This window comes from Neomonachus schauinslandi, chromosome 8, assembly GCF_002201575.2.
Source record: "Neomonachus schauinslandi chromosome 8, ASM220157v2, whole genome shotgun sequence".
NCBI lineage: Eukaryota > Metazoa > Chordata > Mammalia > Carnivora > Phocidae > Neomonachus > Neomonachus schauinslandi.
Genome location: NC_058410.1, coordinates 105,236,275 through 105,249,242, shown reverse-complemented (window position 1 = coordinate 105,249,242; position 12,968 = coordinate 105,236,275). Strand labels below are relative to the sequence as shown.

Below are 12,968 nucleotides of genomic sequence, written 5' to 3'. Positions count from 1 at the left end.
TTTTCACTACATTTGTTTCCTTGGGGTAAATACCCAGTAGTGCTATTGCTGGGTCATAGGGTAGCTCTATTTTTAATTTTCTGAGGCACCTCCACACTGTTTCCCAGAGAGGGTTCCCCTTCCACAACCTCTCCAACATTTGCTGTTTCTTGCCTTGTCAATTTTTGCCATTCTAACTGGTGTAAGGTGGTATCTCAATGTGGTTTTGATTTGAATTTCCCTGATGGCTAATGATGATGAATATTTTGTCATGTGTCTGTTAGCCATTTGTATGTCTTCTTTGGAGAAGTGTCTGTTCATGTCTTCTGCCCATTTTCTGACTTGATTATTTGTTTTTTGGGTGTTGAGTTTGAGAAGTTCTTTATAGATCTTGGAAATCAGTGCTTTGTCTGTAGTGTCATTTGCAAATATCTTCTTCCAATCTGTGGGTTGCCTCTTTGTTTTGTTGGCTGTTTCCTTTACTCACCTTTAATAGCTGGCTGAACAGGTGGCATGTACAGGATTGGGAGCAATAATACAGTGCCTAATGAGCAGTACAAAAGGGGGTTTGCCTTGAGAGCTTCAAGACTGGGTGAACTAAAAATAGCCTTGATTAACTTGCATCAATGACTGACACCTTAATTGGGTCAGATTTTCTTTATTCAATTTATTTTATTTTTTTAAAAAGATTTTATTTATTTATTTGACAGAGAGAGACACAGCAAGAGAAGGAACACAAGCAGGGGGGTGGTGGGAGAGGAGAAGCAGGCTTCCCGCAGAGAGCCCAGTACGGGGCTCGATCCCAGGACCCTGGGATCATGACCTGAGCTGAAAGCGGATGCTTAACAACTGAGCCATCCAGGCGCCCTTCTTTATTCAATTTAAAGGAAGCATCACCTCTTAAGTAGCCAAGAATCATTTGAGAATGTTCTTCTGATTGTTTGTAACTCTCTATATTTTCTTCTGTGTTTAAAAAAAAACGTTCAAGCGGGGAGCCTGGGTGGCTCAGTCAGTTGGGCATCTGCCTTCGGCTGAGGTCATGATCCCGGGGTCCTGGGATTGAGCCCCACATTGTGCTCTCTGCTCAGTGGGGAGCCTGCTCCTCCCTATCCCTCTCCCTCTGCCTGCTGCTACCCCTGCTTGTGCTCTCTCTCTGCCAAATAAATAAATAAAATATTTTTAAAAATTGTTTTAAAAAACGTTCAAGAAAAAAAAAAAAGGCCTGGATAATACTTGAGAAGTCTGAACCACTGTAAAATGACAGCAAAAAGAACACAGTCAGCCAGCTGCAATGGTTCACCAGTGATCTACTGAAAGGGCATCTGTTTTATGCAAGGGAATGTGCACAGCTGCTGAACAAACTTATCAGGGAGAGACTCTCAGTTGTTAATCAACTGTGTTTCTATTCAGAGGGAGAAAATAGTCAGAAAAAGGACTTTATAGAGTCTGTGAATCAAGACCTACAGGACCTTTGCTCCTAGTTTTGAAGGGTAGGAGGAAGGATGATTTAGAGTGAAAGAAGAGAAAAAGTCCTTGAAACTTAACAGCAAGTTATACCATCATGACTCCTTGGCTGAGATAATAGCTGGGCAAAAATCTGCCAGGGTTTGCCCTGAAGTCTTAGAAAAGCCAGAAAATATCATGTCTTGAGGAACCCAGTACCCACAGAGGAAAGGGCAACAGGCATCTGTTCTTAAGATAATGGCAAATACTGATTATTTACCATGTGCCAGCTACAATTAACAGTTCATTTAATCATCACAATAAGCCTAGGAGGTAAATGAGGTATAATTATTGTACAGATCAAGAAACTATGGCACTGAGAAGTCTGATAAATTGCCTAAGGTCATCAAACTGGTAATTGGCAGGGCCAAGAGTAGAACCAAGTCAGTGTGGCTCCAGACACTGTGTTCTTAAACCATTATAATATATGGCTGAGATATTGAAAATATTTTTATCCTGGCTGTAGAAAATAAAGGAATGTGAAGTTAAGTGAAAAATGAATGATGAAAGCTGAAGTAAACAACTCATTAACACTGAGCCCAGGTGTTCAATTCTATAAAAATCCTGATCTACACTTGGCTCAATGTTCAGACCTTCCTTCCCTCATTTATTTCCCTGATACTCATTGAACATCTGGTATGGGCTAGACCTCCAAAGGGTAACAAGAAATATAAAATCTCTGAGCATAAAAGGCTTAGATTTAAATGAGGCCATAATTTGGGAATAATTATCATCCAGTTGAATTGCTGTGGAAGGGATATACATAAAGAGTGGATGGGTCTGCAACAGACAGATACACTCCAGGCATCTCTAGCAACTCGGGCAAGAATCAGATCATTCAGGATGGCCACAGTGTGTGATGTCATAGGAGGAGATGGCTGGGGAGTGAGGAGAGTTCTGAGCAAGCAGATGGGCTGATCACTTTGTCACTCTGGCAGTAGTAGGGAGGATGGATGAATTGGGGCCACAGAGGAAGAAGGTACATCTTAGTACCAGGGACAGAGAAAAGAGGCAGAAAACAGAGGAAATTCAATTTTATTACGGTAATACGAAAGATGAAAAATTAAGGCCTCAACTGAGACAAAGGGAGTAAAGGAAAGAGGAAAGAAGATGAAAGATATAGTATCAATTAGCTAGCAGTTACATAATTATACTGTTTTAATAAAGGAATTTATCATTACAGAGAAAATTAAGCAAAAATCTCATGCTAACTTTCTACCATGTACTCCCACAGGAAAGCAAGGCATTATTGCTTACATAAATCATCTATAAAAAGCTAAACCTATGTACCTACATCGATACGAAACTAGAGAAATAAAGATCATAAAAACATGTATCTTTACATTTTTAATTTTTCTAGATAAAGCAATTTCTAAATAGAGGTTATAGGAAAGTCTTCAATTTTTAACAAATATTCTCTTCCCAACGAGCATGCATACATTCACTTCACCCTCCCTCAAGCCCTATAAGGTGAATACTATCATCCCTATTTTACATATGAGGCAATCAAGGCTCCAAGAGGTTAAGTAATGTGCCCAAAGTCACTAGATGTTAGTTCTGCTGTACAACTTCTTTTGAAAATGTATTATTCAAGTGCAATTGATAAATTAGGGAATAATGATATAACTCAAATTTCACATTTGCTCATTTATGAGAGATTTCCTCCAGAAGAAACAAGGTGAATGCAAAAAACTGCACCCAGCTGAACTAGGAATACATGAAAAGCACACACTTCAAAACAAACATCTACCAGCTACCTCGGTTCACTGTGTGAGGTGTGACTCACACCCATTCACATCTGGTGTTACAATTTTCTTTCAGATTTCAGTAAGCCTCCTTGCATCACTCCACAGAAACTCACAATCTTGCAACGCTTCCATAGCCACTTCCACCAGGAAATAATATATTTTGAAATCTAAAGTACCAAATACATTGCAGTATTTATTTGTTAACCACTTAACATTTATGATCTTTTAAAAAAATACGTCACTAACAAGTTTTTGAGTATTATACCAGAATACTATTTTCCCATAAGTCCTAGGTTTTTGTTGTGTATTTTTGCAAAGCATGATTATTTTTTAGCAACAAATGCTTTCATTAATAGCAGAGCTCAGTTGTGGAGTGATATCCAAGTTTGCTCATTTCAGAGCCAATAAGTTATAGGGTCTCCCACCTTTATGTATGTACTCATCCCAAACTATTTGTACACAATGTGTTTTTTTGAACATCTTAACCTTCCAATTCTCTTTTACGTGAACTAGTGTGACTATATATATTCATTCACCCAATTCTTTAGCCCAAAGGCCTTAGAATCTACTCTGATTTCTTTCTTTTTTCTTATGTTCCACATCTGGTCTATTAGAAAATCTTGCCAACTACCTTCAAAATATTTCTACAATTTGATCACTTTGCACATCTCCAACTGCTACTGTCCTAATCCAAGTTGCCATCATCCCTAGCGAGCTATTACAGTAGCCTCCACGCTGATCTTTCTGCTTAAACCTTACACCCTTTGTCTCATGGAATGTCCTTCCTCTATACAGCAGCTACAGTAAGCCCTTTAAATCTAATCATGTCCCTCTCTTAATCAAAGTCCTCCAATTAACATATATACATATATTTAAATAAAATCCTAACTTCTGACCACAGCCTGCAAGGTCTGGCTTCTTTGACCTTAGCTACCACGTTCACTGTATCCTTACCAAACAGTCTTTGCACTCTTCCTTGAACACACCTAATATGTTCCCAACTAAAGGTTTTAACATTCACTATTCTCTCAGATGGGAAATTCTCTCCCCAGATACTGGCATAATTTGACTCAAATCTCTGCTCAAGCATCACCTGTCGGATTGGCTTTCCTTGGCCACCATATTGAAAATATCAGCTTCCATCATACTGTATCCCCTAAACCTACTTTATTTTTCATCCTAGGACTTATCACTATCAGGCATATCATGTATCTACTTGTTTCCTCTCTGCCTCTGCCATTAGAATGTAAGCTTCATGAAGACAGAAATTTCCTCTTGTTCACTACTGCACCCCCAGTAGCCATTAGCTCTTAACAGAAACATTAATGAAAAAATAGGAATTAGTCACTTAGTAAGGACATCAGACATTAGGCTATATTTCTCATGTTCATTAAATAACTTTCAATAGCTAAGTAAAATGAATAATGAGACAATGAAAAAAAAAAACTGGTGACTAAACCTGCATAGAAACTATAATATATTATTAAATATTAAATGGAAAATGACTGTGCATATTTTAGTTACTAAAGACAGGTCAAAAGTTATTGCTCAACATTCACAAAGTACTATATTGTTTGAGTTGCCAAGTCAATAGTTCCATAATTAAAACAGATTTCAAAAGTTCACTCACCCCATTAGGTTTAGTTTTTTCTTACTAATGTAAGATGGGGATTTTTCTACAGACCCACCCTGTCTAACCATTATTTCCATGAATCACCTCCACCATACAAAATGTACTCATACAATTACTTATAAAAATCCTTTATATAGTTCATCTATTTGTTCTTTGTTGACAAAATATGTTAAGGTGTATCTGTCATATAATTTAAATTTCTAGAAAAATTCACTTACACATCTTCATATTTAGAAGCATCTCAGGAAAACAGACTTTCTATTTTGAGAAACAGTGAAGAAGGGAGAAAAAAGAGACTTTAAAGATTATCCAGCCCAGTGATTTAACACTAGTATTCTTTTCTTTGTTTAAGCAGCTGTAATTTTGTCCTTAAAATCTTACATGAAAGCCCAATATGTAAAACTTAAATTGATCTATTTTAGGCATGGGGGTGGGGAGAAAAAAATGGTGGGTCTGCAAAGAAGGAGGAATCCGGAAACCTTGACGGTTTATTCCTCTAAGATTTCAATACCCATCCCTTTTACTATGACTGTCTCTAGGAAACTCCAAAGAGGAAAATTTCCCTTCTAGTCAAAGTGCTACTTTACAATAAGACAAGAGAATGGAGGTTCAAATAGGACTGTAGGAGATGATGGTCTTCAGTTGATAGTGAAGATGAAATTTAGTATAGTCAATTGGATGAAAGCATTGTGTGCAGTTTGTAAAACAAATCCTACTTCCTGAACAAAACCATTTTCTGGGATGAGAAGTAATTTTTGGTTCCTTATTTACAGAAAAATTAAATGTGAGGTTTTACTTTGCGTTGCTGGAGACAAATTCACCATGGTAATACATTTTCGTGACAAGATATCCCACTTTCTCTATGTACATTTGTACTTGTCAATTATGTCCTGGCATTCGTTCTGTAAAAATGATCACTTTATCTGTAACATGTTTGAAAATGATACCTAATGTGTTATGCATCCCTCCTCTAGTTCTAAGAAATTAGTTTTAAATAAACGTAAATCAATTAACCTCATAACCAGTTTTGCTAGTCGTATTGTATTATATGAGAGATCTCTATGTGATATCCTCTCTGCCCAAACACAAAACAAAGAGGAGTGCAAAACCATACTTAGAAATCAAATTAGGGTAAACGTTATGTATAAATACATGAGTAACGGAAAGGGAAATATAAACGATTACAGATTATGTTTACTAGCTTTATCAAGAACTCACTTAAATTTAATTGAGCTACACAGGATTTTAAAAGAAAAAAGTTGTCTCAAATAATCACAAATGTGATCACTGTAAAGCAAATCATTTTGCTCTTGCCAAGATCTGTTTTTAGAAACACATCTAATGTTTTCACTTAAACCTTTTCTTTGGGGCACCTGGGTGGCTCAGTTGGTTAAGCGTCTGCCTTCGGCTCAGGTCATGATTCCGGGGTCCTGGGATCCAGCCCCGAACCGGGCTCCCTGCTCAGCAGCGAGTCTGCTTCTCCCTCTCCCTCTGCTGCTTCCCCTGCTTGTGCTCTCTCTCTCTCTCTCGCTCGCTCCATCTCAAATAAATAAATAAAATCTTTTAAAAAAGATAAACCTTTTAACATTTTTGGGCACATTTGGCCTTAGGAACTTTACCTCAATTTATTTTTAAAGTAAAGGCTTTAAGCTGAAGTTTACCATTAAATGGCTTAGAAGTTGAGGAAAGTGCTGTGTTTTTCAGCATAATTTGGTTCAAAATGTGTCAAAAGATCTATGTTTAGTAATTCAATAGCATGTCTAAAAGCAAAAGACCTAAATTAGTTTTAAAATTCTTAATCATCAATGCTTACATCACTGAAATAGCTATATTTACATCAGAATAATAATATTGTTGACAATCCGTCCCTCCTGGGATGCAAGCCATGTAAAGACACAAGTGGCAGCAGAATTACAGCCTACTCAAAATCCTGAGAGAGCTGGCGTCTAACCTGAGGAAGCAGCTTCTTTCCTAACTTCGAGCTAATTGCAGATGAAGAAGAACCCTCAAGGTGAACACCTTGTGTGTTGCCTTCTTGGTTACAAATGACAGGTAGTTTGATATCTGTATCATTCATTCATTCAAAGATTTGCCTTACATCCATTATATATAGGTATGATTCAGGAATTGTTAGAAACAATGCCTTGCACAGACATCATCATAATGAGCTCACAGTAAAAATGATTTTTAAGTTCTTCTTTTCTGCATTTGGGCACATTCCCGCCTTGCCATTTGCAAAGTGACAACTGACCTCCAAAGTTATGAGAATTGTGAAGACAACCTTTTCACCACAGGCAAAATTTCATCTTAGGTATGTGACTACTTGACAGCTTATATTGTGCAAACTCACAATATTATGACGCTATCATTAAAAAAAAAAGAAAAAAGATTGGAGGATGACCAACGAAGGAATGACTAAACAATGGAAAAATAAAAAAGAAAGTTTACAAAACTGTCATCAGGATTAAGGATAACTTAGGCCAAAATGCCTGTATGAGGATGCTGAATATATGAAGGCAGTTTCTCATCTGCAGTTTCAAGAGTGTAACCCTGACTATCTTAGAAAGAAGGAAGGCGGGTCTGAGAAGGATAGCACACTAAAATAAGTGTGAAACAAGTGGAAACTAAACTTACTGGGGTGATAAGAATCTTGACTAAGTTGAAACTTCCTATGGTATGTAGGTTGAACTGTAAGTTTTCTCATATGTAAACAAGTGAATGAGAATGCTGTTTTTTAATGAACAAAAGCAAAGTAAGGAAAAACCAAAAGACTAAGGGGCAAGACTGAGATTTCAGGGTGACTGTGTTAAGGAAATGAACGCCATGTATTAGGGCAACGGTGCTAGACCCTAGTATGAGGCATTCTGCTGAAGAAGAAGAAAGTTCCTTTATATAAGCATCATAGGCCATTCGACCTAGAAATTAGCAATTTTCATTTTTGAAATATACACTACAGCAAATAATCATCTGACCATCAAATACAGTAAGAGTAACGCCAAACACTTCTATCTTAAACAATGTATTTGTAATTGCTTAGCATGACCCACATAAAACTCTGGGTAAAAAAAATAAATAAAAAATAAAAATAGCGCGCCTGGGTGGCTCAGTTGGTTAAGCGACTGCCTTCGGCTCAGGTCATGATCCTGGAGTCCCTGGATCCAGTCCCGCATCGGGCTCCCTGCTTGGCAGGGAGTCTGCTTCTCCCTCTGACCCTCCCAACCCTCCCCCCTCTCATGTGCTCTCTCTCTCATTCTCTCTGTCTCAAATAAATAAATAAAATCTTTAAAAAAAAATAAATAAAAATAAAAACAAACAAAAAAGAAAACAGCATGTCACAAAATGCCCAATAGAACAGATTCCGTGGCCAATAATTATGCTATCACGCTACATGCCCCTTAAAAAAAAGCTCATTTTGCACACATACCTTGTTTCCCTCAGCATCAGAGACTAGCAAAACCAAAGAAACCCACATCCTAAGCCACAGAATGGAGCCACCTGGCCTTGTTCTTATCACAGGATGACAAAATGATTTCAATCCCCTAATGTCATGCAGACATCCTCAACATTTGTATAGTGTTTTTTAACTAACAAAACTGTTGCATCCTTCCTGAGTTGTAGAATGGTCAAAAGGCTCAATGCAAACATTTCTTCAGATAACCTTTGATGCCACATTTAAAGGCACAGACTGACTGGCATACATTTCAAATGCTTTCTTCTTTTTTCTTTCCCTTTTCTGTTCTGCTACTCACATGATTAAATATGATTTCAAAAAAGTTTCTGGGATCTCCTTCTAAAAATGTTTAAGTCAATGCCAGCTTTGCACTATTCATCTGTCAATCTAGAGAAAATAGGAACAATTTTATGAGCACAACAAACAAGTTTTTTTAATGCTCTAATTCCATGACAGTAATTACAAACAAGTATGAGGAAAAAACCTGTCACATAAAAAAGTACGTAGGCCTTCTCTTAAAATACATATATTTTAGAATAATAAAATATTGTTTTTTTCACTTTTTATCATAAACATTTTTGGAATAACTAACTTGAAGGTTAAGTTATAATATTTTTAGTTAAAAAACATAAGAGTTAATTCTAGGGCTTTTTAATACCACAATTTTTATAGTACTAGTGAAAAAGGATGTGGGATTCTGATAATCTAGTTAAAGTCAGGATACATGTGTAGAAAATTTAACAGACACCACCACTTATATTGACCTCTACTGATCTGATGAGAGAACATTAATAAGTAAAAGGAATGCCAGTGTCAATTTTCAATGAAAATGCAATTATCTGAAATTAATGTTCCACTGGAAAAAAACAAGCAGTAGCATTTTTAGAGTATCACTTCACTAGATTCTCAAAGGCACACTATAATATAGATAAGACCACATTATCTTTTCTTCATTGCAAGAGGTTAAATGGCTCGCTTAAAGTAATGTGGCTTCTGTGGCCAATTAGGAATTGTTTTCCTTTAAACTCTCTACTGACAGAATTTCAAAGAGAAAAATGAGATTTACCAAACAATAATAATCTGCCTAAGTATATGTTATGGATTCAACTATGTGTCTCCCCAAAAAGATATGAAGTCCTAAACCCCACTAACTCAGAATGTAATCTTACCTGGAAATAAGGTCATTATAGATGTAATTAGTTAAGACAAGGTCATACTGCAGTAGGGTGAACCCCAAATCCAATGTAACCAGTATCCTAATAAAAAGATGACCATGTGAGGACACAAAGATATAGGGAGAATGCCATGTAAAGATGGAAGCAGAGGAGATAGGATCCATCTAAACCCACCAATCCCAAAGATTGCCAGTAATCACCAGAAGCTAGGAGGGAGAGAGGGAAGAGAGTCTTCCTTGGCACGCTCGGAATGAACCAAGCCTGCTGACACCTTGATTTAGAACTTCTAGCCTCCAGAACTATGAGTCAAGACAGTATATTTGCTTTAAGCTCCTGGGCTTGTGGTACTTTGTTGCCAGCAACCCTACGAAACTAATCCAGTATAATTATACTTCATGAAACTATAAAAAGTGTTTCATTATTTACAAAAGAGGGAAATGATTTTTAAAAACTTAAGGATAAAAAAGATAAAGAGGCAAATGACATGGATCCTGATCCTAGCTCCAAGATTTACTTGCTGATTGTGTTTCTGTAGTTGTAAAATGACTTCTCTCTGGGTAACTCAGAGTTGTTGTGAAGATAGCAAGATTCTTACACACAATGCACACAGTTATTAGATATAATTATCATAATGTTGTAAATTACTCTTATGCCATGTGAGTATATTATCCCAATACTTATAAACTCCCTAAAGGTAAGAATTACATTTGTAATCCCCATAGAACCCATAAGGCTGAGGAAAGATTAGATATAAAATATTTGATTTAAATTAAAAATCAATTTAGGGCGCCTGGGTGGTTCAGTTGGTTAGGCGACTGCCTTCGGCTCAGGTCATGATCCTGGAGTCCCAGGATCGAGTCCCGCATCGGGCTCCCTGCTCGGCAGGGAGTCTGCTTCTCCCTCTGACCCTCCCCCCTCTCATGTGCTTTCTCTCATTCTCTCTCTCAAATAAATAAATAATCTTTAAAAAAAATAAATAAATAAATTAATTAATTAATTAAAAATCAATTTAGAGCTTTTACATATAGCTTATCCAGCAAACTCTATCTATCTATCTATCTATCTATCTATCTATCTATCTATCTGCCTATCTATAGTGGGAAGCAGCTTTACTATTTTACGATACTATATTGATAGACTCATATTATTTGTCTATTTATATTGTGTTTTCTTGATCCTGTAATAACTTCCAAGTTTATTTTAAACAACACACACACTGAACAAACACACAAGTGGATTTACCATGAAGTTAATGAAGTTAAGCTTCAGGTCTCCTCACTTGTATCAGATCTTGCCATGGCCCTGGAGAGGTATAAGATACATGGCCATATGGTTCTATTGAAAAAAATCAACAAAAATTTTTTCGGGTGCCCGGGTGGCTCAGATGGTTAAGCGTCTGCCTTCGGCTCAGGTCATGATCCCAGTGTCCTGGGATCAAGCCCCACATCGGGCTCCTGGCTCAGCGGGGAGCCTGCTTCTCACTCTACCTCTGCCTCTCCCCCTGCTCATGCTCTCTCTCTCTCTCTCTGTATCTGTCTCAAATGAATAAATAAAATCTTTAAAAAAATAATCAAGTATTTTCATTAGTCAGTTAAGAAAGCTATCTTCCCTCCATATGGACTTTCTTCCATCACAGTTCCCTCTTGTTGGGTAACTTTGGAGTGATTGCCCAGCATTCTGTTTCAGAATCCTGCTAAGAGGGACACCTGGGTGGCTCAGTTGGTTAAGCGTCTGCCTTTGGCTCAGGTCATGATGCCAGGATCCTGGGATCGAGTCCCGCATCAGGCTCCTTGCTCAGGAGGGAGTCTGCTTCTCCCTCTGCCTGCCACTCTCCCTGCTTGTGTTCTCTCTCTCTCTCTCGCTCGCTCTCTCTGACAAATAAATAAATAAAATCTTTAAAAAAATAAAAAGAATCCTGCTCAGGGAAGGAAGAGCTGGAGATACCTTTAGTTTGGGGTTCATGTGATAGATTTAGTTGTTAACGGTCACTTCCTTGTATGGTTATTGCTAGATGTCATGGTACAGGAATAGCTTCCAAAAATATTCCTATTTCCCACTGTACTGACTTACATGTTTTATGTTATGAAGACACAGAGACAAGGTCTTATCCTGATATAAACACATTGTACAGGTCCTGGCATTCAGAATATGTAGATAATGAGAAAACAATAACACATACCCTACCACTACTGGGTACCCTCAGGCAGATGGTCCTTGCTAGTGAGTGGGGCTCTCTTACTTGGAAAGTGGTTACAAGATCAAAGAAACAAGAGAGATCAAAGAGGATCAACTGGTAAGGAATAGACCTCTCATAAAGCCCCGTGCTAGAGGTTACCATTATTAAATTGGCTGGCATCATTAGCCTCACCTAAACTTTCTTCAGAAAGGAGTATCATGGACACTAGCTAGAAACATTCAGATTTATCCATAATCCACAATTTATTTACATAGTTTCTGAACAGTCAACACTTCTGCATTTTAAATAGACTACAAATTTTTAGTTTCTACACAACTCCATCATAAATTTTAGAATTTTTATTCTTTTATTATTTTTTAAAAGACCTTATTTATTTTAGAGAGAGAGAGAGAGAATTCCAAGTAGACTTTACACTGAGCATGGAGCCCAGGTGGGGCCCGATCCCATGACTCTGAGATCACAACCTGGGCCAAAATCAAGAGTCAGACACTCAACTGACTGAGCCACCCAGGTGCCCCAAATTTTGATAATTTTTAAAGTATTTTAATTCTTTTATTTGTTTAGCTATTAACAGTAAAATTCATATTTACTTAGTTTTTATTATATTTTTTGTTGGTTGGTCTTGCTCTTGAACTATTTCATGTTCTGTTTCAGAAATGTAAGAGTAAAATATTAAGCCATGTCAGTTCAGTTATGTCAGCAATTTTCAGAAGACAATTATTAGTCTCAGCTTTTTTCTTGAAAGTAGAAATTAGAAGCCACAGTTTAAACACACACACACACACACACACCACCACCACCACCACACACACACACACCCATGACCACCACCACCAATGCAACCACCACCACCACCAAGATGGTCAGTCCAACATCTCAAAAATTAGTTCTAGGTTATACAATCACATTGGGTCCAAATGATTAGCTTATGTTATAGTCACCAGAAAAATGAAATAGAACTTTAAAATATCATTTGAAATGCAAGTATCATAAGGGCTATCATAAAGCATGGCATGTACTCTCAAATGGTTAAAACCAAGATCATCAACACATCAACAATGTGTTTTTCTTAAACAATCACTTACATCTGAGCTATAACTCATTTATGTTCTTGTCAGTTAAGATACAAACGCACCATATTATTTATTTTGAAAAACTGTTAGAATGAGACAGTCTCCAAACATAGCAGTTAAAAGTTTCTGGAATGTTAAAAGGAGCTTTACAAAAAGATAGGTCTATGACAAGTACTCAAAGGAGTAGCAAAACAGTAGGGCTTCGGAGT

The 12,968-nt window shown here is 37.2% G+C and overlaps 1 protein-coding gene across 1 annotated transcript in view; it reads right to left on the bottom strand.

Moving 5' to 3' along the window:
• The window catches only part of SUPT3H (SPT3 homolog, SAGA and STAGA complex component), a 542,078-nt gene that overhangs the window by 319,989 nt on the left and 209,121 nt on the right, over positions 1 to 12,968 (bottom strand). The gene's annotated exons all lie outside the window — the stretch shown is intronic.